Source organism: Peromyscus leucopus, chromosome 22, assembly GCF_004664715.2.
Source record: "Peromyscus leucopus breed LL Stock chromosome 22, UCI_PerLeu_2.1, whole genome shotgun sequence".
In the NCBI taxonomy this organism is placed as follows: Eukaryota; Metazoa; Chordata; class Mammalia; order Rodentia; family Cricetidae; genus Peromyscus; species Peromyscus leucopus.
Window position 1 is genome coordinate 20,559,589 of NC_051081.1, and position 25,886 is coordinate 20,585,474.

Here is a 25,886-nt window from a genome sequence, read left to right on the forward strand (position 1 = left end):
ACAGCTTCTGGGATCGGGTTAGTCCCTTCCAGCCTGGAATCTCACTCCTAAAGTGGGCACCCCACCCCTGAGCTCCCCTGGTTTCCCATGTGTCTCCCCGCAGCTCCGGCCTGTTCTAGCATGTCTAACGTCACAGCTTATAGGACAGGATGGCAGCCCCTGTGTGGATACCGAGGCCTGACACTAATTGGGCTGTGGGGCGGAAGCTGCACGGAGCACAGAGGACAAAGAGGAATTAGAGCAGAGACTAACCGGATGGAAAAATAGAACACCAAAATTCACTCCCTAGGAAGACAGTGGCAGAGTACCTTAAATTAGAAGCCTTAAAAAGTGTGTTAGGGATCCCTCTTGCCTCGGTCGGCTTTGGGTGTGGTCTTTACAACTGAAGATGGTTGATGGAGTTTTCCTAGACCTGTAATTCTACTTGTGATGAGTTAGAATTAAAGCTGAAATGTAAGTTCATAAATTGCCCAGTTGGTGAATAATAGAGTTTTAAGTCTCCTCAAAAAATTTAAATATGAAATCACATTAAAATTCACAGCCATCTGCCGACAATGATCTAATTTGAAAACTGAGCACAATTAATTTTTAATCCTAGGTCAGCTTTCCCCATGCCACCTGCCTGTCTTCTCCACCGTCCTGTCCCCCCAACACACAGTCTGTGTGCTCAGAGAACAAGAGACCATTTTAAATATTAACATGAAACAACCATTCCTTGGAAGACGGATAGAGATACACACCTACTATTCCTATGATTGCAGTGATTCGTGTATTTCTAACTGTAAAAGTAAATTCTGTTATTTCGGAACGTGGGGTGTGTCTGTGTCACACAACCCCCTTGTTCCATGTTAAGAAATGAGCCGAGATGCTCAGAGAGTTAAGGCTGAACTTGATGAACTGGTACCATGGGAGTTTCGGTATCTGTGGATACCCCTCTGGTTTGCTGAAAGAAGAGTTCTCAGGTTTGCGGAAGGAGCCGAACGCTTCGTGATTTTAAAAAGGAGACTGCTCAACTTCTATCCTTAACGCCTCGGTTTTGGATGAGGAGAAACCCTACCTTCCCCAGCCCCAAAGTGGGCAAGGGTGTAGACAGACACAGGCTTAACAGGCTAACACACCAGTTACCCCCCGAAGTCTCTGTGATTAACTGCCCTCCCCAAGCACAGAACTTAAATCAGCTCAGCCAGGATGCCTGCCTCAGCACTGGAGGAGTCAGCGAGCTTTGAGAGAAGAGCCCTTCTGTGAAGGTGCTCTGCTGACTGTGCATATGTTTTTATTCATACGTTTGATTTGTTTTTTCTTATTGTGTTGCCCAGTCTGGCCACTGACCTCCCAGGGTCAAACAATCCTCCTGCCTCAACCTTGTAAGTATCAGGGACTATGGATGCATGCCAATATGCCTGACTGCAGTATTCCAGTGAAACGAAGCCTCTGACTGAATAATGACCCATTTGGGGGAAGTACAGCTAATCATGGGAAATGGGCTATGCCTCTAGGCTACTGCATTTTCGGTGAGTAGAAAGGTAGATGGCATCCAGGGGCTAAAATCTCAGGATGTCAGCTAAATTTGGCCTCGCAAAGAGAAATTAGGTCACAAGTACAGTATTTTTGGCCAAATATGACTATAAAGGAAGAAAGTTAAAGTCACTAATGAAAAACGAGCCAATCATTAGCTCCAGGGAGCAGGAGAAGTAGCAAATTTAATCACAGTACCCTACAAATGATCTGTACAGTTTACCCATGTAAACACCAGGTGCTGACTTAGCAAAGACAATGGACTTTTATTGAAAGAATTATAGAGAAAAACGAGAGAGATGGCTGACAAGGGCTGAATTCTCCTTTACTGTTCTAGAAAAACAATGCATCCGTCTTTAAACTATATATGCATTCGGGCGCGCGCACGTGTGTGTGTGTGTGTGTGTGTGTGTGTGTGTGTGTGTGTGCGCGTTACGTGGCGGGCAGGAAGCCCGTGTGCCAGCTTCGCAAGTGTGGATGGCAGAGGCAAGCTGTGGAACTGTTCCTCCTCTTCGACCTTCACATGTGTTCTAAAGATTTAAAAATCTTTAGGGGAGAGGATGGGAAAAGGAATCATGTGTACATGCATAATGTTTAAATTATGGCAATGTGTAGAGAAGAAGTAAAGGGATCGGACTGTTGAGTTCCCCTCACCCTTCTCTCTCCTAAAGAGGAGATCTCTTGTGCAACCCTGGCTGACTTCATACTCATTTTTCCTTTCTTCCTGAGTGCTGGGAACTCGAGTTTGGGTTCCCACTCCCCGACTTTAGCTTCATTAGCCTTTTAATGCTATTATGGGGCTTTTACAATTATGTGCATGTATTCATTTAAAAAAAAAACTTGAAAAATGATCTTTCTTCTAAAGGCCAAAATGGAACAGAAGGTCTTTCCATTTTGGAGAGTGTTGAAAAGGCAAAATTAACTTTAAATTCTAAATACGTCCAGAAACATGAGAAAGAGTCAGAACCAAGGGGACCTGAGGGCTTGACAGTGAACTTAAACATGGATTGGTAACTACTAAGTTTAATGGCAAGAGTACTTGGAGAGATGGCTCAGCAACAACACTGGTTGTTCTTCCAGAGGACCCGGGTTCAATTCCCAGCACCCACATAACTCATAACTGCCTGTAACTCCAGTTCCAGGGGATCCAGCACCATCACACAGACATACATGCAGGCAAAACACCAATGCACATAAAATAAAAACAAAATAAATTACTTAAAAAATAAAAATAATGGGCTAGAGAGATGGCTCAGCGGTTAAGGGCACTGGCTGCTCTTCCAGAGGTCTCAAGTTCAATTCCCAGCAACCATGTGGTGGCTCACAACCATCTGTAATGAGATCTGGCGCCCTCTTCTGGCCTGCAGGCATACATGCAAATAGAACACTGTGTACATAATAAATACGTTAAGTCTTAAAAAAAAATAACAAGAATACTTCATTTGCACTTGTATATTGCATGGTTTTAGAATTTCTCATTGCTATATATTACATTATAATAGGAATTAAAACTGGGAATGTTGCTCAGTGGCAAATCACTTCCTAGTATGTGCAAGGCCCTGGGTTCGATACCTAGCACCAAAAATAATAATTAAAAAAATTATTCTAGTCAGACCAAGTATGCTTGTGCATGCCTGTAGTCCTAACCCTCGGGAGGTAGAGGCAGAGGGACTGGGAATTCAAAGTCAGCTTTGGATATAAGAGATTTTATCTCCAAAAACAGAAAGGAAAAAATGAAAAATTAGCCAAAACTTCTTCAATAAACAGGGACCAAAACATCCTTAGTTAATCATGTTCTGCAAATCTTTCTCTTTCTCTCTGTCTCTCTGTCTGTGTGGAGTGGTGTGTAGTGTGTGTGTGTTAGTTCTATTAATGAGATGAGCACCATAACAGAAAGCAATTTGGAGAGAAAAGGGTTTATTTGGCTACCAGTCCCAGGTCACAGTCCATCACCGAGGGTATCAAAGGCAGGAACTCAAACAGGGCAGGAACCCAGAGGCAGGAACTGAAGCATAGGCTGTGAGAAATGCCGCTTCCTGGCTAGCTTCCCGCAGGCTGCTATATATATATTATATTATATTTATATTATTATATATTATATATAATATATAATCCAGAACCATGTGCCCAGGGGTGACACCATCCACGGTGTATTATTTCAGGGATCCCCCAAAAAACCACCCCAGCCAGCAGAGTAACAGTCCAGGGGAGGCAAGAAGGCAGGTCAGTTGAACACGACTAAGTGGCTGGTTCAAACTTCAGGAGTCTGACCCCAAGCAGTTTATTTGAAGGCAAATTTAGTACAGCACAATTTGGTGAAAACTTTCCTGGTGATAATTAACGCGATCCCACGGGCACAACAAAGCATGCTTAAATCTCCTTGAGGAGCAAAGGTAAGTCAAATAAGGGTCAGACATGACTCCACTGAAATGCTTTGTAAAGTACACGTGACACCTTCCATAAAGATAGGTTCTATAGATTGACAGAGGAAAACGACCTCATGGTCAGGGTCCAGGGGAGGATCCGCGTGGTCCTGGCCACACTTACAGCACAGAAGTCACCAGACAATTAACCACATCTGCTCCCAGCCTTCTGGGTGGGGGTAGCAAGTTATGCATTCCTTCCTTTGAAGGAACAACCTTGTGGGTTTAACATCCCCTAGTGCTTATCAGTGAACACAAGAATCTCTGTGCCTCCTACAGGCTAAATCCTCCCACATCAATCCTACAGGCCAGTGTGATGGAGGCATTTTCTTAGTTGTGGCTCCCTCTTCTCAGATGACCCCCAGCTTGTCTCAAGTTGACCAAAAAAAAAAAAACGGGCGTGTGCACACGCCTTTAATCCAGCACTCGGAGCAGAGCAGGCGATCTCTGTGAGTTCGAGCCAGCCTGGTCTCCAAAGCGAGTTCCAGGAAAGGCGCAAAGCTACACAGAGAAACCCTGTCTCGAAAAACCAAAAAAAAAAAAAAAAAAAAAAAAAAAAAAAAAAGCTAACTATTATGGGGTGTATGTATATATTCATGTGGGTATGTGCAGTGTGTGTTCATGTGTGCACAAGTATGTGGAGCCCAGAGGTTGACACCACCTGTCTCCCTCACCTTTCCCCCTTTGTATTTATTTATTCATTCAGTTTTGTGTTCTGTTTAGAGACAGGGTCTCTCACTAGACTGGAGCTTGCTGGTTTGGCGAGGTGGGCTGGCAAATGAGCTCCACGGATCCACCTGTCTCTGCCCCCACCGGGGCTGGAATTATAGACCCATGCCATTGTAGCTGGCTTTTGTATGGCTTCTGAAGACTCAAACTAAGGTCCCCATGCTTGTGTGGCAAGCACCTTACTAACTTGGCCACCTCCCCAGCCTTTATGACTACTTCCTCAAAGGTCCCTGGAGAGACTGGTTCACCGGTTAGCTTGTACTTTTGCAATCAGATGTCATGGTATTCAAGTGCTCAGGACCCCAAAAGCAAGCATATTGAGGAAGAAGAATTAATCATCCTCCATAAGACTTGAGACGAGCTGGGCGGTGGTGGCACACACCTTTGATCCCAGCACTTGGGAGGCAAAGCCAGGTGGATCTCTGTGTGTTCAAGGCCAGCCTGGACTACCAAGTGAATTCCAGGAAAGGTGCCAAAACTACACAGAGGAAACCTGTCTCAAAAGTTAAAAAAAAAAAAAAGACTTGAGACCAGGATTTGACTTATGTTCAATCTACTTACTGCTAGCATTTTTTTTTCCAGAAATGCTAAAAGTGTAAAGCAGTCTGTACAAATATGGGTCTGGGGGGCAGGTAACACCTTTTAAGTAAAGATGCTGTCCTTTTGAATACATGTGAATAGAAATAGGAATATAAGTGAATATACATATGAATGTAAAGGGAAACCCTCCCCCTTTTATATGAGTGTGACGATTTGAATGAGATCTTCCCTCATATTCTCAGGCATTTGAGTTAGTGGTCTGGAGTTGGTGATACTGTTTGGTTGGGGAAGATATGGAGATATGGCCTTGCTGGAGGACATGTGTCACTGGGGGCTGGCTTTGAAGCGTCAACGCCTTCTGCCATCCCAGAGCATGGTCTCTCTGGCTTGTGGTTTGAGATGTGAGTTCTCAATTGCTCCAGTCACCATGTCTGCATGCTGCCATGCCTCCCCATCGTGATGGTGGTGGGCTCTTATCTCTCCGCAACCCTAAGCCCCAAATAAACCCTTCTGTCTATAAGCTGCCCTGGCCATATATCATTGCAGTAGGAAAGTGATTAATACAACAGGAATTCTCAGCCTTGACTTTAGCAACATTTGGGTCAGATACTTCTTTGTCGTTGCCGATTGTTTTGTTTTGTGAGACAGAGTCTTACTATGTAGCCCAGGCTAGCCTTGAAGTCAAAGCAATCCCTGGGCCTCAAGCCTTCTGAGAGTAGAGGCGTTGGGTATGAGCCACCACACCCAGCTCTGCTGTGGGAATGTGGACTGTGTGTTGCAAGATGTTCAGCAGCACACGACGTGTTGCCAGTAACACTTGCCTCCACCCCTACCCCAAGTTATGACAATGAAAAATGTCTTCAGACATGAAAAATGTCCCTGGCAGGGCATGGAGAGAGGGTGTGGCTCAACACATCATTTCTCCTGGTACCCAAGTGGTATTCAGAATGAATGAATTCTCTGTTGAAAAGGCATTCTTATACCTAGGGTTCACCATGCTAGCTCATCAAATACTGAGGCTTCATCTACATCACTAACTCTTCAGCAAGGAACATCTAAACTGTGATTAAAATTTATTATAGCACTCTGTATCTGATAACTAAGACACACTAAGAGAGAAGGTTCTCCCCGAAGTATAATTAGGCTATGGAAATTACCTAAGTATTTGAAAATCTGGAATAAAATTGAAAATGAGAACGCCATCCTGACATCCTGACGTGCTGGTTAGATATTTCCCTGAGGAAGGGGATCTTGCTCCCAGCATCTTTATAATCCCTGCCTCCATGGAGCTTGTGCTAGCTTTCAAGAAACTAGGGCTGAATCCATCAGGAGTTTGAGTGGGCAAAAGGCACCCCATGAAGGAGTCCCTGGCCAGAATGAGGGGGATTGGGTCTAGGACATAAATAGCTGCTACATCATCAAAGCTTCCTGCTCAAGAAAAGGCTTTCATGAGAACTCAGTTCATTGTGTGAAAATTCAGATGACTGAACTATAATTAGCTCGATTAGTCAACGTTTTAATTCATCGGAGTCTGGCTTTGATGTGTTCCTTTCTCACAGAATCAAAGCTAATAATTCTGGAATCGTAATTGGGGGCTGAGTGCCAGTGAATCGTGGGGAGTTCCTCGCCTCTTTGCCAAGCCCTGCTTCTAAGACTCTTGCTTCCCGACCATACATGCCCGTGAACCTGGCTCAGGCACCTCAATCATGCTCTCTGTTCCTAGCTTCGGAGAACAGTTCCTGGGTGTCTTTTCTCTGTATGTCAAGGTCCTCAGTATTTAGTTTCTATATAAGCAGTGTTTGCCGTGAAACCTCCCGGGCTTGGGCAGAGGTGCTGAATAATGTGTTTTTGGACGTTGTTAAAGAGCAGAGTAATAATGATCCTCCCCACTTGAGGAATCACACCCAATTGAAACAACAAATTTAAGTGATTACATTTCTTCTTCTCAAACACAGGTACACAAGGTAATTCTGGTTAATGGGGTAAAAAGAAGTCTGCTGTGAGATTCTCAAAAGCATCCCTTATTTAAGAAGGCGAATGTGTAGGCTGCAGAGATGGCTCAGTGGTTAGGAGCATGAGCTGCTCTTCCAGTATCCACATGGCCGATCATAAGCATCCAGTTCTAGGGGATCTGATGCCCTCTTCTGTCCTCATAGGCACTAGACACACACATGGTACACATACCTGTATGCAGACCAAACACTCATACATGTGGGATAAAAGAAATAAACTCCAAGGGCGGAGGTGGGGTGGGGTGGGGGAGCAAATATGGAAACAGCTTTCTGCAATTGGATGTTGTTAGATTTCCACGTGATGTTAGAGTTGTGTCCAGCATGAAGTCATGGTTATCTGGGGATAAAATAGACAGAGAGCAGGAAGAAGATGGGATGACAGGTAGCTCCTGTGACATTGACAAGGATGCATCAGCCAGTCCTGTAGCTGTGGCACCTCTGGATTTCTTACAAAGTAGGTGTGACCACCTGCAGACGTCCTGGATGCTTTCTCACAGTCAAGGCAGTCTGACTATGATTTTGTTTCTTACTTTGTTCATTTATTTATTTTATTTTTCAGGACAGGGTTTCTCTGTGTAGCTTTGGAGCCTGTCCTAGAACTCACTCTGTAGACCAGGCTGGCCTCGAACTCACAGAAATCCTCCTGCCTCTGCCTCTCGAGTGCTGGGATTAAAGGCGTGCGCTACCACCACCCACATGCTGTTCATTTATTTTTATAGGTTGTTTTGGCCTTGCTTTTGTTTAGTTGTTGCTGTTTTGTGTTGTTTGTTACTGCTTTTGAGAAAGGGGCTCTCAGGCTGGCCTTGGATTGATGATCCTCCTGGCTCAGACTCCCAAGTGCTGAAATTGGAGGTGTGTGCCACCCCAGGCCCCTGTATGTTGTTTCTCACGACTGGAAGCATTCTAACAGACAGAAGTGACTTATGTATAGCAGAGGTTTTGTGGAAATCCTTCCTGCTGGGAACTATAGTGCAACACTGCTTACCAAGCATCTCTCATGTGTACTAGGACTCTAGAAACATTGACTTTAAAACACTGAATAAAAGCTGGGCATTGGCGACACACGCCTCTAATCTCAGCACTTGGGAGGCAGAGGCAGGCAGATCTCTGTGAGTCTGAGGCCAGCCTGGGCTACAGAGTGAGTTCCAGGACAGCCAGACCTACACAGAGAAACCCTGTCTCAAACAACAACAACAAAACCCCCAAACATTTAATAAAAAGATGCTTATTGCTTGTATTTTACAGTTGGGTAAATTAAGCTCTAAGAGCACAAATATGTTTGTATAAATTCCCTACTTGTGTAGGGAACACAGATCAAATTCAGTTTTCATCTTTCTGTAGGCTAGTGGTATACAGTGTGATTCTCTCTCTCTCTCTCTCTCTCTCTCCTCTCTCTCTCTCTCTCTCTCTCTCCCCCCCCCCCCACCGCTGGGCAGTGATAGTGAGCTCCCATACAGCGATGATGGTGATCGGCCACCATGGCTTATTCTGCAGTTCACTGTGTTGCTAAAGGAGGACCCTTGCTTAGATAAATTGAGTGCGTTTCCACTGTATGGTATTTTCAGCTTACAGCGAGCTTCTCGGGACCCAGCTCCAGCATAACTCAAGTTGCCTCTGTAGTTGGTTGATGGCACGGGATAGGAGGAATAAAGAAACAGAATTCCCACTTTCAGAAACTGCCTGGATAGTGAAGGCGCCGAACCCCTCCAAAGCAGTCTTCAGCCAAGGTCCCGGATGCTGCTTCAGGGAGCAGGAAAAAGGGATGGGAATACCTTCAAATGTTTTTACTTTGGGCCTCCTAAGAAAGGTGCCGCGGCATGTAAGATTCTTCAGTCTGAAGACTAACACGAGGTACCCTCCTCACTCAGGCTCCACCAAGGGAAAATCGTGACTCTGGCTTGCACAGCAAAGCCTCTGCAGACAAGATCAAAGCCAGCTTTGCTTCCTGTGTCTGACCGTCTCTTCCTCACTCCTGCTCTGCCTCTGACATTTCTCTGCCAAAGACAAAGCATGGTGCCCAGTAGAAACAGGGAAGGATAGTGGTGGTGACCTCTTGAGACAAAGCTCTGATCCCATTCTGACCCTAGGCTACTGAAGAGTGATGACCCATCTGAAGGCATTGGAAGGTGTTGGGGACTGAGTTTTCCAGAGACTCTTCGGTACTCTTCAGCGAGGAGGGATATTGCCTCTCCTTGTGTGCCCCTGGCTGGGGAAATGAATAAATCCCACATTGTTAGCAATGTTTTTTCCACTCCTGTAAAACAGAAAATTAAGTGTTGTTGACCATAAAAGCCTAGAAGTAAACGTTACCATCTGGTTACTGTGAGATCTTGAGGCTGCTGATGCAGAAGACTGGAGACCACTGGGGACCAGCCCCAATGTCTCCCCATCACACATACCCATCTTTTTCCCATTTCCACCAGGCTCACACAACTGGTCACCTAACGACTGAAGTTTCCTCACATCTTCTGAGGCACTGTGAAGAATGGATAAGTGAGAACGATCTCTCGGACAGAAAAACCCACAGTAGTGAGAGAAGATCCAAGGATGGAGATTCACGACAGTCCACAAGATTCTTGGTCCAGATTTACAGAAGCCAAGGAAGGACGCCACTTCAATGTGAAGAGTGTCCCACTTTGCCAAAGGTGGCTGAGCAGTTGGCACAGATAGGGTGGAGACCATGAGATAATGCTGTATGTGGAGCATTTCAGAGATGGTGAGCCCAGATTGGGGGAGCGGCCGGGGCTGACACAATAATGAATCACGCTGAGGTGATAAGAGAAGTAAACAACATCTACTGACGATTCAGAAAAGAAGCTGAGCTGTGAGGGGAACCACAGAAGTGGGAAAAGGTTGGAAAATGAAAAGAAAATTTCAAATACTGGAGCATCCTTAGATACTGAGGAGAATATTCCCATAAAGAGTAAGGCGGGGAGTAATGCAGGAGGCAGACACAATACCTACAAAGGGAAGCCTTTGGTGGGGGGGGGGGGATAGGAGAGCATTATCATTGGTTTGGTTTGGTGCGTGTTTACTTGCTTTCTTACTTATTTTGGGGGCGGGGATGGGGTCACACAGAGGGCCACTGCATGCTAGCAAAGTGTTCTACCACTGAGTTACATCTCAGTCTTTAGTGCGAGCTCCTACACAGCTTTGTTTGTTCCTCTGACAGACATCTAGTCCATGTGTCCTCACATAGCTGTCTAGTTCAAGATGACGACAAGAGGTCTCAGAAGGATTCTTTCCTTCCATGTCCCAGCCTTCCTCTTCTGGACCAGCAAGCTGTGATGGTCCACTCCGGGATGCACTGTCTGGCTTTTCAAAGCTCCCTGGTTCACTCACATGATTCATCTGTTTCTTCATCTTCAAAAGTTAACAATTTGGGGCCGGAGAGATGGCTCAGTGGTTAAGAGCACTGGCTGCTCTTCCAGAGGTCCTGAGTTCAATTCCAGCAACCACATGGTGATGCCCTCTCTGGCATAAGGTTGTACATGCATAGACATTAAATAAATAAATAAATAAATAAATAAATAAATAAATAAATAAATAAATAAAAATAAAGTTAACAATTTGATGTCACATGTCCCTTAACAGTAGAGCCCTTGACACAAGCTAGGTACTGCAAATGCTGGTATCATCCCTCCTTAGGAGTGGGGAGACTGAGGCAAGAAAAGGTTAAAGAGCCTGCCAGAGGCTAAGTAACTGTCCAGGTTCATGCAGCACATGAAAGCAGTCCCTCTGCATGCTGCATTGGGGTTTGAATGCAGGCAATATGATTGTAGAGCTCTGCTCTTTAATCTCTGTACATTTGGCTTCCTTCTTCCTTCGTACAACCCGTCTTGAAGGTGACAAAGATCTGTTAAACGATAGACTCGCCAGTGGCTTGTCTTGACCCAGGACGCCCCGGGTTCAAGGGATAACCTCATTCTGCAGTGACTCACACACACCACGACTGTCCTGAAGTCCTTCAAATTAGAGGTCACCTTGATCCACCTGTGACTAGTGCTGTACCCACAAGGAACGCCTCTAACCTCCCGCCGCTCTCCTGACTTCCTATTTATACCAAGCCAGAGTTGGGCAGGAAACAGATGGGCCACTCAAATTGAGTAATTTGAAGAGAGTTGAATAAAGAGGCCATTTACAAAAGTGTGGGCAGGATGTGGGGGAAGCCACAGCTATTTGACCCCCCTTGGGCCTGCAGGGGCGAGGGGAGGTGCGGTCATCAGAACCTACAGAGTGTGTCCTACATGTTTAGGGCCACCTCACAACAGCTGTGACCACAAGCCACAGAGGCAACCTGGGGCAGTAACACCCCAGTTCTGCTTCTGACCTTTTCCCCTGAGCTAGGATTCCCACTGAATCAGAAGCCAATCAGAAGCCAGAGCCACTGGATTCTGAGGCCTCAATTGGAGTTGAGAGAGAGAGAGAGAGAGTGGATGTAGAAGAGAGAAGTAGCCAGCAGACGACTCACTTTGCAATTGTTATTTATTTACTTTATTTTTATTTATTTGTGTCTGTCTGCTTGTAGCTAGAGTCTCTTGTAGCCCAGGTGAGCTGGCTGGCCTCAGATTCTCAATACAGCTGAAGATGATCTTAGCCCCCTTCCCTCCACTTTCTCAACACTGGGATTACAGCTGTTGTGTGCCACCACACCTGGCTGCCTGGGCTCAAGAGCCTGTCTCCTATGTACCATGTTACTCTGGGAAAACTAGCCTCTCCTTGAATTTATTTCCTTGTGTGTAAAGTAGGGATAATAAAAAGATCGAGCATGTGTCTCAGTTGTAGAAGAGCTTGCCTAGCATGCACAGAGTTCTGGGTTCAATGCTTAACTCTGTAAGAAAGAAAGGAAGAAAGAAAGGAAGGAAGGAAGGAAGGAAGAATGAAAGAAGGAAGGAAGGAAGAATGAAAAAAAGAAAAAATTAACAAATAAGTAAAGGTGGGGGTAATAACAACCTTACAGTGATAGTGCTGTTTTGCTTATTTATTTTATATGAGTGTTTGCCTGCACATATGTGCATACCTGGTGCCCTTGGAGGTCAGAAGAGGGTATTGGATTCCGCTAGAACTGGCGTTAGAGACGGTTGTGAACCACCATGCGGGTTCTGGGAATTGAACCTGGGTCTCTTGCATGAGCAGCCAGTGAGTGCTCTTAACTGCTGAGCCATCTCTCCGGCCCCCAGTGGTGCTGGTTTTTTATCTTACAGTTAAAAAAAAAAAATGCAGAGCATAGGGTACTTGGTAAACGCTAGATCCTTTCTTTTCTTCCTTTCCCATCTCTTTCAAGTAAATGTTGGGGGTAGGGCCCCCTACTTTGTACATGACCATAGGTGCTCAACAAATGTTGCTTGGCTGGCGGCTAAAGTGCCTTTGCCTTCCCCACAGATCGTCTCAAAGCATCTGGTAAACGATTCCTAACTTATCGCTGGAGACTGTAGCAGATCCCGTGACTTTGAAAGTTCTTGCCCAGTGGTGGCCATTGGTCGTGGCTGCTGGCTAGCAGCGTGACAAGAGCGTTTGCCTTATGCTTTAGGACTGACTCTGTGCATTTGCCTCGTGTCGTTGTTTGTGTTCACCTTTCATTAAACAATTAAAAAGCTTTTTGTTCACACACAGGGCCTGGCACTAGTTAAGCATACACTCTACCACAGAGTGCAAACAAAACAGTCTTTCAAAAGTGTATTTAAATGTCAGGTAGTCATATATAAAAAAAAAGCAAGTCTTCATTGTTGGCTTTCTCGTCCTTTGCCCTTCCCCTTGCCTAGGAGGAGCCTGAACTGTTGCCAGGCTCTTGTCAGTGAGCATTAGAAAAGGTGATGTGGGGGCTGGGGAGATGGCTCAGTGGTTAGGGCCACTGACTGCTCTTCCAGAGGATCCGGGTTCAATTCCCAGGACCCACATGGCAGCTCACAACTGTCTGTAACTCCAGGGTGCACAAAAAAATAAAAGAAAGAAAAGGTGATGTTACCGGTAACAAGCGGACCGTTGACCTCCCCTTCTCCCTAGTCCCGGGTGTAGGAAACTGTGGAGTCGAAATGCTTTTCTGTTCCTAGGACATGCAGAGGCTGCACCAGACACCATTTCTTTGCAGAGTCCCATGGCTCTTGCTGACCAGCGCCAAATACCCGGTTTGGCCTCTGAGCAAGAAGCCTCTCCTCTTGGCCTCTCTCAATCTCCTTGGAGCTCTAGATCACCGACCAGGCTCTGCTGTAGTTCCCAGGACCCTGTTCCCAAGCCACTCTTAAGCAGACACCGAAAAAGCAGAGATTGCCTTTCCAAGCCTTGACCCCACAGTCCGCCCTTCTCTTATATCGTCTGTCTCAACCTTTCTTTCCTTCTACGCATTAAAAAAAAGGAGCAAAAAAAAATGGCGTATGTCTATAAATTCCTATAGGCTCAAAGTTCCACGGTGGCAAGAACCATGTTCTCATGGTTTTATAAGTTGTAGTGTTGGCCAAGGAGTTGAGTCAGATTCGGAGCTCAATAAATGGGCATTGCAACTCACTGAATTAAATATCTTTCTTTCTTCCTGACTTCATGGAGGTCATCCATCTCTCCAGGATGGTGTGAACCCTCCAGTGGGTTGCAGACTCCTTCAGGGAGGGAGGGACTTTGGACTCTCTGGGAGGTGGTTTCTGGGTGCCCACAACAAACAGCAGCAACTTGTCAAATGACAAAATAGAGAGAAGGAACAGGTGCTTAAAAAATTGAAGGCTCACTTTTTTTTTTTTTTTTTTTTTTTTTTTTTTTTTTTTTTTTTTTTTTTCCAGACAGGGTTCTCTGTGTAGCCCTGACTGTCCCCGAACTCACTCTGAAGACCAGGCTGACCTTGAACTCACTGAGATCCTCCTGCCTCTGCCTCCTGAGTGCTGGGATTAAAGGCCTGCATCACCACTGCCCAACTCCGCCTCATTTTTTAAACTTTTGATTTTGAGACAGAGTCTTGCTAAGTTGACCAGACAAGTTTTGACCTCCTCTTGTTACCTAGATAAGCCTTGATTATGTGATCTGGCTTTAGCCTCTACCATAGCTGGGGTTACTGGCTGGCACCCCATGCCCAGCATCTGAAGAATTTTGTTTATTTTGCTTCTTGAACAGTCACAAATGAACTCTCGGCCCCTTTTGTCTCCCGCACACCAGTTGACATCGAAAGAGCAAAATCCTTCTCTGCTTTCGATATTTTCCTCTTGCTCTGGCCCCAGGCGAGGCTGGAAGATGAGCCAGGGAGCCAGACCATTTAGCTACTGTGGCTCCCCTTGCCTCTCGCTGAGCTGGCTAGCTCGGGAATTATAAATAAGGAAGAGTCTGTGAGTGCTGTTGTTAGGATGAGAGGCTCCGCTGTAGGAAATGGATGGTTTGAGGTTCCTGTAGGAAATGGATGGTTTGAGGCTCCTGGGTGCGGGATGCAAGGCAGGGGTCTCCCAGCCCCTAAACTCCAGGCTGTCTCCCAGGCAATCAGGACACAGCTAGACTAAATTGGCGCCTTTCCTTTTCCCTCCAAGTCCTGAAGTCCAGATGCTTTCTTGATGAATACTATATAAATAAAGGGGAAGGCGAAGCAAAAAGACGCCTGAGCCTCTGAGAAGGCTCGCCACTACAATCTGTACTTTTCCTTTTCTTCAGTTCAGGCCATTCACATTTCGGCTGCAAAATCAAAGTGACCCCAAGTGCCCACAGTACCGACCCATGCAGAGTTTTCCCATCTCCTAGAAATGAAATTCCAAGTGTTTGCAAATAAGTCCTCTCCGCAGCAAAATTTCTTTGTCAAAAAGGACACCATACTTGTCCTGATGCCCATGAGAAGGGCCTCTGGCCAAACGAATGGGAAATCATTGGCCCGATTAACATCCTATGATCTTAGATCTAAAAATGACCCGGAACCGGGTAAACAAGGTGACGTCAGCGAGCGGGGCAGGCAGCGGCTCTCTACTGCCACCTGGAGGACAGTGTGAGCAACGTCGCATAAACTCTTGGCTAGAAAACGTTGGGGCTAAAATGTGTGGGGTCAGGGTCTTCATGACTGGGCAACCTTGATAAATAAATAAATGAATGAATGAATAAATACAAATTAAAAATCCTCAGACTCTAGGGAGTAGCAGCGGTCTGGCTTGTCTCATGACAAAGGCCACCCGACTTCGTGTGCAGCTTCAGGCTTCCCAGGGACGTCGGTGGGGGAAGGAGTATCATAGTCCTAATTTACTTTCCTGTCAGGCTAATGTGAGAAAGAGGCTGCCTAGCTTTCTGCATCACACAACCCGCATGCTGGGAGATGCCCCAGAAATGTGCTGGGGGTGGGAGAAGGTCAGAGGCACGTTACTGTTTACCCTAGACAACATCTACAAAAAGAAGACGAAAGGCGAATTCTAACTTAATAAAAACAAAAGCAAGACCTACTTTACTTTCTAATTAGTTCATTTGCTTGAAGTGTTACAAACCACCTCAAAATCTCAGCGGCTGAGGACGACAAATATCTATGCTTTTCTTGCTAGTGGACGTGAAAGTCAGCCTTGACCTGACCAGCTAGGCAGGGCTCCAGGCTCAAGGTCCCACACAGGTCAACTCCAAGTGGTTCCATTCCTGCAAAGGAACCAGAAAGGAAGTTCATCCCATCTCAGAGGTTCAGTGTTCAAGGCCCAAGTGAACCCAGTCAAAACCAGAAGGAGTTCCTAGCCCTGATATCATTGAATACTGTACTGGCCACAGCAAATCCCAAGTTCACACAGCACCGTGTGTGTGTGTGTGTGTGTGTGTGTGTGTGTGTGTGTGTGTGTGTGTGTAGGGGTACAGTACGATACATGCTGCCTCCCCCAGAGGAAGCCCTGGGAAGTCCCATGTCTAAGTGTGGCCATGCATAATTCTGCGGGGAGGAAAGAATTGCAAATAACTTTGTGTTGTTAAAGCTACTAAACATAACATTATGAAAGGCTTTATTCTTCCTTTCTTTCCTCCCTCCTTCTGTCTTTCCCTCCCTCCTACCCTCCTTCTTTCTGTTTTTGAGTTTTACTCTGTTACCCAGGCTAACCTGAAACACATTATATAGCCCAACTTGGCCTTGAACTCTTACCCCAACCTCCTCTCCTGAGGACTGGGATTGGGGGCTCCAGCCACTACTGTCAACTTTCTTTTTTTCATTTCTTTTTTTCCCCTTTCATTTTTCAAAGAAAAACCTTAAGCCGGATATGATAGTCCATGCTTTTAATTCCCAGCCACTCAGGCTAGCCTGAGCAATTTGGTGAGTTCTTCCAGAGTGAAATAAACAGGGCTGGTAGTGTGAGTTAGTGGTAGACCATGTGTGTGGCATGCTCAGGTCCCCAAATAAGCAACTTTAATCCCCAGAGTGTAAAATGTTTCCCTTCCAGGCTTGAATGGATCACATGATTATATAGTTACATCATTGTTTTCATAGGAAACATAAATATGTATGTGTTCACATTTAAATTATATCCCCTAGTCTCAGTGGCTTATTACAATGGTGGATAATTTGTATCCAAACCAAAGTTCAATGTATGTCATCATTGTGGACTGTCAGGGCCAGAGTTAACAAAGAAACCACCATCTTGTAACTGTTCCGTCAGGAGCTCATATGGACCATAGGAGTGAGGTGGTGTGGATGGAACAATCCAGAAGGGAGCATGTGTTTCTCTTCTCACAGCCCTTCTTTCAGAGCTGGGAGATACAGGGAGACTAGAAGGAAGCTATAAGGAGCTTCTTATGTCAACTTCATATACTTACAAAGGCACACACAGTTGGCAATCCATCTACCTAGGTGTGGTGCACACCTGTCTTCCCAGAACACAGGAGACTGTGCAAGAGGATTATGAGGCAGAGGCTAGCCTGGGCTAAAATGAAGTCTTTAAGTCAAACAAATAAAAGAAGATAATTGACAATATTTAGTGATGTTTGCCAGTTTTTATGTTTGTTTTGGAGATCCCTCCCATCTCCTCCTGCTTCCTCACTAGAAGTCAGAAGGTCATATATAAAGACTGGAGGATTTGATGGTTAAATGCAGGTCATGGGGAGATCCAACTACAAAAAGCACAAGAATTCTAAAACAAAGCAGTTTCTTATTTCAAAAATGAACCTTTCCCTCCTTGAAACTCTCCAGTGACTTCTTGTGGCCCTCCAAACAGTTTGTCTTCTCTAAGAAACCTCTTTATTCCCTTCCTCAAAGCCCCATTCCTCTTCCTCAGAAACATCCAGAATAAATTTAGATAGACTCCTTTGTTCACCCATTTGGCTACGGAACAGATATTCCACATGCCAAGGCCTGCCTGCGCCGGGCGTGGAGCACACCGTGGCGAGCAAAGCTGCCTCCACCTCCTGAAGCAGTGTTTGGTGGAGAATTCAGGTAGGGATTCAAACTGGGGCTAGAGAGGTGCCTGGAGTTTAAGAGTGTTTAATTGCTCTTCCTGAAAACCAGGGTTCAGTTTCCAGCATCCTCAATCAGGCAGATCCATGTACTGGAACTCTAGTTCCTGCATCCACATGGTGCACACAGACTAATGAAAGCATATAGACACAATATAGAAAATAAACCTCAAACAAACAAACAAACAAAGTCCTCCAAATAGGACTATGGATGGAGCTCAGTTGGTCGAGCTCTCGCCCAGTACGCTTGATGTTCTAGGTTCAAGACGTCAGCTGGGTGCGGTGGTGAACATGTGTAATCCCGGCCCCTGAGAGATGGAGACTGAAGGATCAGAAATGTAAAGTCAGCCTCACTACATAGCGAGTTTGAAGACAGCCTGAGCTACATGAAACCGTGTACATATTTAAAAGTACAGAAAACAGACCCAGCTGTCTTGCTCACTGGTGTACCCCTGCATATCTGTAATTAGTCTAGTACCTAGCATAAAAGATTAGAAGGTTCTGCCGGGCGGTGGTGGCACACGCCTTTAATCCCAGCACTCGGGAGGCAGAGCCAGGCGGATCTCTGTGAGTTCGAGGCCAGCCTGGTCTACAGAGTGAGATCCCGGAAAGGTGCAAAGCTACACAGAGAAACCCTGTCTCGGGGGGAAAAATGATTAGAAGGTTTTGACACTTACCTTTGAACCAGAAATACCCAGGGCCAGGATGGGCCAGGATCTCAGGATTCGTCCCATGTCCCTGGCAAGGGGATGTGTCGCTCCTTACAGAAGGTTAAGCTGGAGATGGCAGTACTGCTTGAGCTGATCCAGACGGGAGCTCAGCCCATGAGTCACCAGCCCCTCCCTAGTGTCTGTCACCTGCTTCTTGCGAGAGAACCAAAGTGAAGACAGCGCAGCCATGGCTACGTGGCATTGGCACCTACTAAACACTGTATCCCTGGCTCAAGCTATGACCTCCTGCATCATGTGTTCAAGAACACAAGATCCCGATCCATGTCGGGTCTGATTGATGACGTTCTGTGTCCTTGGGGTCACAGCCTAGGCTCCATCAAGTCAAGTTTAGTCACCCACCTCCCATAAGCAGGTTGAAACAGCCAAATTAGCAGGAAAAAAAAAAAGAAATCTATTCCATGTGGCCATGTTGGGAAGTGGGACAAAGAGATCCAGGGACCTCCCTCAAGTCCATCCTCGGGGTCCTGAAGTAAGGGTAAGGTTTAAGTAGATGGTCAAGTTACATGTACCTAACTAGTCCTGGTCAAGGAGTGATCCTCCCGACTGTTGGTCTATCATTTTCTTTTCTAAAAAGTTGTAAATCCCTTTGTGTGGAAATGTCCTCTCCGACTAGTTCAAGCGTCAAGCTTTTCTTCTCCCATCACGGGACTTCTGGAGGGAATTCCTGTTTCCTGGGGTCCTTGGTTTCAACTGTCTGATAGCCAAACTGAGGGACATTAAGCGTCTCTCAAATAGCTTCATCCATGCCGGGTCATTTATTCAAAATGCACGTGCTGGAGAGGTGGGAGCCGGTTCTGCAGGCGCCCTATGTGGGCTGAAAACTCCTATGCAGAGGCGGGCAGTCGGATGCACGAAGAAGACACCAGGCTTGAGAAATAAGACCCCGGCATCCCGACTCTGCCAGTGATTGCGTTCGGAAACTTTAGCACGGAACAGCTGCCAGATGCCTTTAGAGTCTCGCGAGAGTCTTGGACTTTATCCTGTGCGCTGGGGCATGGCAGGGTCAGACGGGCGCTTTTGGCTGTGGTGTGAGGGTGGATGGATGGCGGAGACTTGGATTGGAAGAAGACGTATTAGGATTTGGTCCAGGTGAAAGGTGATGGGGGCAGAGGCGCTGGAGACAGCAAGAGGACAAATAAAGGACCTTTAGAAGCACTGCTGTCAGAAAGGGTTCAGAGGTAACTAGATAGGGAAAGGGGAAGAGAGAAAGGGAAGAGAGACTGGTGGGAGGAGGCCCAGGGTGCCCCAGACATGTAAGAGTAAAGCTCTTTGTCACAGTTGCTAAATGAGTGTATGTATGGAAGGCAGGCATAATGAAACATCTCTTTCCAGGCCAGATGAGGAGACACATACAGAATGGACTCTCAGTATTTCCTAAACTTAGATCACTTTATCCTGAAAAAGATTCCTTCATATTTTTTTATCAGTTACTTCAATTAATACTTACAACGTTCATGATTTAATATTACTTTTCTGTTTGTCTGAAGTAAGTTAGTTTGTCTTGAGACAGGGTTCAAACTCAAGATGTAGCTGAGGATGACCTTGAACTTCTGATCCTCCTGCCTCCACCTCCCGAGTACTGAGGTTACAGGCATGCACTGGCATGTCCTGCTGGCCTTAGTACTGTTTCGCTTTGTGTTTTCCATTTCTATTTATTTTCTTTGTGGATGGCAGGCATACCATAGCATGCCTGTGGAGGTCAGAGGATGGATGACATAGGAGTCTTTTCTCTCCTACCGTGTGGATTCAGGTCCTCAGGCTTCTCTGCTGAGCCGCCTCGTTGGCCCCTTAATTCTATTTTTAAATGATGTCACTTTTTTAAACCTAAATATTTACTGCAGATTCCTCCCCAAACCAAACACCTATATACTTGAAATGACGGCCTCATGTGCCAGGGGTTGCTTGAAAGAGGTGTAAGAATTCCTAAAATGACTGTTCCTATGTTTTCAGTAGTGGGCAGGGAACATCTGGGGAGTTCCTGACCTGAGTGATGGCTAAGGCCATTAGCATTCTGTATATCTGGCTTTCCTCTTGGTTCCCATTCAGATTGCGTCAGTATCCAGATCTGAAGGCAGGCCAGGTCTTTGCAGTCATTGGAAACATTTTTTGCCCTGCAGGTAATGACTTTAGCAGAGCTGGGCTGGGGGTTGTTTTCATCCAATCACAGGCCCTGGGAGCTCCTGAGCAGATGGGCCTGGGAATCCCCCCTTTCTCCTGTTCTCCTCCCCAGTTATCCCAAGACATACTCGGGTACGAACAGGGAGGGCGGCAACCTCATCTTCTCTTGTTCACATCTGATGTGCATAGGTGACGTGAGGCACATTACCAAACATCTCTGCACCTGATTCCTCCTGTGATCTCACAGTGTCTCGAGCCGGGCATGTCACTTTGTGGTAGAATGCTCACCTAGCTTCCATCCTCAGTACTGCCAGAAGAAAAGAAATGTTATATAAAGAGAGAGGCAGAGATTTATATTTATTTTGTCAAATGGTACGTCATTTAATGAGTAGACTATCATTTCCATACGGATTTGAAATACATCCTCTTTATGAACAAAATAAATTATCATTTTGAATATTTGTAGTGAATTTGAGGGCCACAGTAAAGAAAATGCCAACATGACCATTCCATTATTAGGGGGAAGGTTTTTTTTATTGTGAATAAGAGAGGGAGAGAGGGAAAGAGAGAGAGAGAGGGAGGGGAGAGAGAGAGAATTCAGAAGGGAAGGGTCCAGAGCTGATAGAAAAGACTAGACATGGCCAGGGCTATCTATAAGTAAAGGAAGAATGGGGGCAGGGCACCTTGCCTTTAGAAGGAGAACAAATAGGTATTAGGAAGGAGGGAAACCTGGCTATGTGAGAAGGGCCAAGATGCTTTTCACCAGTATGGAAAGTAATGGTAGGTAGGGACTCAGGGAGCATGGAGGCCTGAATGGGCTTTGGTAATCACCTGTAGGTAGCCATATGTCCCTTCAGCCAGAGGTAAGGGGCATGCTTCCTTCTGGCAGATGTGAACTGGTTTCACAGGTTTGTGAGGAGTACTGGCTTTTATCCAGAAATCCTCCCATAATGCAGAGTGAGTCCACTTCTAGATGTATGGACTCCCCGTGATATCTAATATATAGCAGTAAAAACTATCGACAATCATCATTGTGTGTGTGTGTGTGTGTGTGTGTGTGTGTGTGTGTGTGTGTGTTTGAGACAGAGTTTCCCTGTGTAGCCCTGGCTGTCCCAGAACTCTCTTTGTAGACCAGACTCTCCTTGAACTCACAGAGATCTGCCTGCCTCTGCCTCCCAGGTGCTGGGATGAAAGGTGTGCGCCACCACCCCCTGGCTTCATATGGTATATTTCAACTGTTAGAGAATAGTTATTTCTGTATAATCATTTTTTAAGACTGTAGCACACATTTGCTCCCAATTTCACTCCAACCATTTTCACAGCGACTGCAAAGACTGCCATGTATGAATTTGGAAAGAAGCAACTTTTCTTTCCCACCCTGATAATTAGTGGTGCTGATCCTAGCGTCTAGATAAAGTAAAATCCGAGTCACAATTTTAAAGAACTTGGCTTCTGTGATCTTCGAAGCAAGTGGAATTAGACTCTGTGGGACTTTCTCTCTTCCCTGAGAGAGGTGTCCTTGTACAGAACTCGACCTCTAGCGACATGTCTCCCCAGGATGCCCATGCCTTGCGCCGAATGCCTACTGTTCTGGCCTTCTCCCCGCTCTGAGACTCTCCTCCCAGCCCTCCATTCACACTGAGGTGTTGATGACTGGTAACCAGCCAGCACAGCCATTCTCGATAAACGGCGGGGTATGTGGAAATTAACTTGTTACTAATAATAAGTACTGAAGTCTGAAATAATTGAGTCAGTCTGAGCTAACTCAAAGCTTCTCTTGAAATTAGTTCACCCAGCCTTCCTTTCCAAACTCTTTCCATTTAAAAAATGCATTTTATTTATTTATTTATTTCTTCTGTGCATGGGAAGTAGGTTGAGGGGGTGAGGTGTGCAAGCCAGGGCACACACAGGGAGGACAGAGGGACAACTCTCAGGAGTTGGTTCTCACCTTTTACCATGTGGGGCCCAGGGATGGAATTCGGGCATCAGACCATCTCGCCTGCCTATTTTACAGGATTTTACATTTTACACAAATGTGTGCTGGTAATTGTCCATAGGTCATGTCGTTCTAAGTGATAGCCCACAGGGATATAATGAAGCACCATTAAAGCCAAGACAATCTTGGATTGCCTTGTACATTGAGCTCTTCTGACTGTTTTCATTTTCTCCTTCTCCTTCTCCTCCCCCTCTTCCTCTTCCCCCTCCTCCCCCTCCTCCTCCTCCTTCTTTTTCAGACCGGTAGCCCAGTCCGGCCTCCAGTTCACAGAGCTCTGCCTGCCCCTGCCTCCTAAGTGCTGGGATTAAAGGCGTGCGCCGCCATGCTCAGCCTCATTTTCTTTTTAATGTTGCCTAAAGAAAAAAAATTAGTGAAAATATACATTGCAACTAGAGTAGAGTGATACTGAAAACATATTTTGATAAAATTATAAAAACTCTGATTAACTCATAATTTCTAGAGCATACTCAAGAGTTCTCCACACAAAAATATTTGAAGTAATGAATATGTTAAATAGTTTGGTTAATTATCCCACACTGCATTTGTAAATTTAAATTTACCTTGTACCCTCTAAGTATATATAATGAAAACTTGGCAAATTAAAGTAAAATATGAAAATAGACCAGTAATAATTATTTAACGGAAGACAGTGGAAACAAATGAAATGTACACTAGTATTATTTACACTGAGCACTCAATAAATATTAAGTGGATGAGTACATGGACATTTAAAACATAAATTCTGTGTTTATAAAATTAATGAGATCAGGTTATGCTTTTCCAAATTGCTTATTTATTTTTATGTACTCTTTGTTGTAAAAGCAGCAGTTTGAAAAATACTTTTGAAACAAATAGTGTTTGTCAATGGGAATTCCTGGAAAAGGCTTTGTCTATAGAGAATGATTGGCTGATAGAATTTACAGGGATGTGGAGAGGTTGGAATGTTGCAGGTCCAGAGGCTAATTACCTCATCTCAGGCTAGCTTTAGCCCACTGAATAGCAGTCCCTTATCTACCTGTGTGTTCAACTAACATTCTCTGACTAGTAGATAAAAGTCTTTGGATTCGACCTCAGCAGACCACTAGCTTCCACCAACCCCAAAGCTAAGAATGTCATCAGATAGCATCTTAGGCCCCCATCTTTCTGTGATGGCCTCTCACCTGTCCTCACCAAAGTATTTTAAACTTCCTTTGATTCATAACTTCCTTTGTTCTAAACTATAACTTCATGGCACCACTCCCAGGTTGGAACATGGAATTTGGGTAAACGCTAACTGTGTTCCCTGGCCATAGTCACTCATGTGTGGCTCCGGTATAAACTCTTACTCCATTTAAGATAAGATCTGTGCTTTTTTTACAACACTGGACTCAGACTTACCAGGTAGCCGAGCATGACCTTGAACTTCTGAACGTCTTGCCTCCTCCTCCAAAGTAATGAGATTATTACAGCACTTACCACCAGTCAGTTTTACAAAGTACAAAAGGTTAAGCCCAGGGTTCTAGGCCTGCCAGGGAAACACTTGACTGAGCTGCATCCCTAGCCTCCAATTTTTTTCCTAAATAAAATTCAATATCCCTTGAAAATTTTTTCAGTATTATAAATTATTGTTAAGAGCAGAAAGAAGAAAATCTCCAAGTGACGGAATGGGGTATAGGGAAACCCCAGAAGGACAAACAGTCATGTCCCCTGTCTTCTCCAACTTTGTATTGAATTGTGGGCTTCAAGTAAAATTCTGTCAGGTAAAATTACCTTTAAGAGTGCTGCCTTCTTTCATGGGCCCCACCCCTGACGTTATTTTGTTAGTGAAGCAAGACAAAATGGAATCCTCTGGTAGGAGGAGCCAGTCTTTCCTGTGATCCAAAGTGAGAAGCAAAACATTGGGATTTAAGACTGCAACTTGCAGCTGGGTGTGGTTGGGGTACACTTTTAATCCCAGCACTTTGTGAGTTTATTTGAAGTTAGCCTGGTTTACATAGCCAGTTCCAGACCAGGGCTACATAGCTGTGATACTGTCTCAAACACGCCCCCCCCCCAAAGACTTCAAATTGTTATTGTTATTGTCAATACGACACACACACACACACACACACACACACACACACACACACACACACACACACACCACTCTTCAAGTTAAATAAAGTAGACTCCAACTGATCGACAACTACGGAACTTCCGAAGCCATGTGAGCAGTGCCCTCCCTGGCCCTTGTCCAAGTGGAAGGCCTACCTGCCTGGCTGCGCTGTTTCTGGACCTGCATGTCCCTGCAGGTTGCAGGAAGAACAGAGTTGAAACCACAGCTGGGAACCACAGATATCTTGCTTTTACTGGCTGAATGGGGAATATGGGCAGTGTCTCCTTGCCCTGCCTGCCCGCTCAGGGCATCTCCCCCTTTACCCAAGAAGAAAAGAATCAAGGTCTCCCTGAGTGGCAGGAGATGTCAAAGATTCCTTTTAGGGTCCTCTTGATTTAGGATTTCAATTGTTACTCACCAAGGACAACTTTCCTAGTAACAAAAGATTTTCAGTCCCCTTAAATTCATGTAAGGCCACACACCATGTAAAGCAGGCAGGGGCATCAGCCCTGTGAACCACAAAACAAAGCCGTGATTGCATGGAGCGGGCATAGGGTTGCAGTGACTTCATGTTGGCTAAATATAGGGAACACTTGGTGCGCTGTTTGTGCCAGGGAGAGCCATGATGCAATTCTGCCCTCCCGTTCATGGCAGGGGAAGGACAGGGCAGACGGTGAGAATCAGATTACTTAACAAATGGTCGCTTGTAATGCTCCCCAAGTCCACGCCAACCTAGAGTTTGTGAGCACGTAGCTGTGGGAGGAGGGATAGCTAACAGTAAGGATGTTTAAATATGAATAATATTCATATGAATGCATAAATATGAATGTATGTTTATATGAATGGAGTTATATGATCATATATATATTAATACAATAGAACTTAATTGGAATTACCCTACACTGAGGATCATGGCTCTCTCAGAAGCCATAGGTTGCCAAATAAAAAGCCCATTACCAAGAGTGGGATCCCACCCCTTGTGCTCTTTGTTAGAGTTATCTTGAAGACCCCCCAAAACAAGGCAGGCTAGTACCATTGTTCTTGGTTGCCCACCAGAACTTCAGGGCCAGACCCTAGTGCTGACACCACCACACAGGTTTGTCATAGGACATGGAGAAATGAAGTTACTACTAAGCGGCTTTTTTCCCTGGCAGTAGCTGTCATAGTCCTGGGTGGTACTATGTAGGCTGTGGGCATGGGTGAGGAGTGGGGAACCTCATCAACAGTCTTATCCAGCTGTAAACCCCACATATGCCTATTGGTACAATAATGGCACAAATATTATAGGCCGGGTGGTACTGACCACCTTCTTATTGGATTTAAGGCCCATTCCACATGAGGAAACACACGCTTGGTGCTGTGAATCCAGCTGAGAACCCACGG

The 25,886-nt window shown here is 45.4% G+C and overlaps 1 long non-coding RNA gene across 1 annotated transcript; it reads right to left on the minus strand.

Moving 5' to 3' along the window:
- Nucleotides 1-15,605: 15,605 nt before the first annotated feature.
- On the minus strand, nucleotides 15,606-19,693 carry LOC119086434. The gene is made up of 2 exons (XR_005089725.1): nucleotides 18,262-19,693; nucleotides 15,606-15,793 (listed from the first exon to the last, which is right to left on the minus strand). It is a non-coding gene; the product is annotated as an uncharacterized LOC119086434 (long non-coding RNA).
- Nucleotides 19,694-25,886: the final 6,193 nt, after the last annotated feature.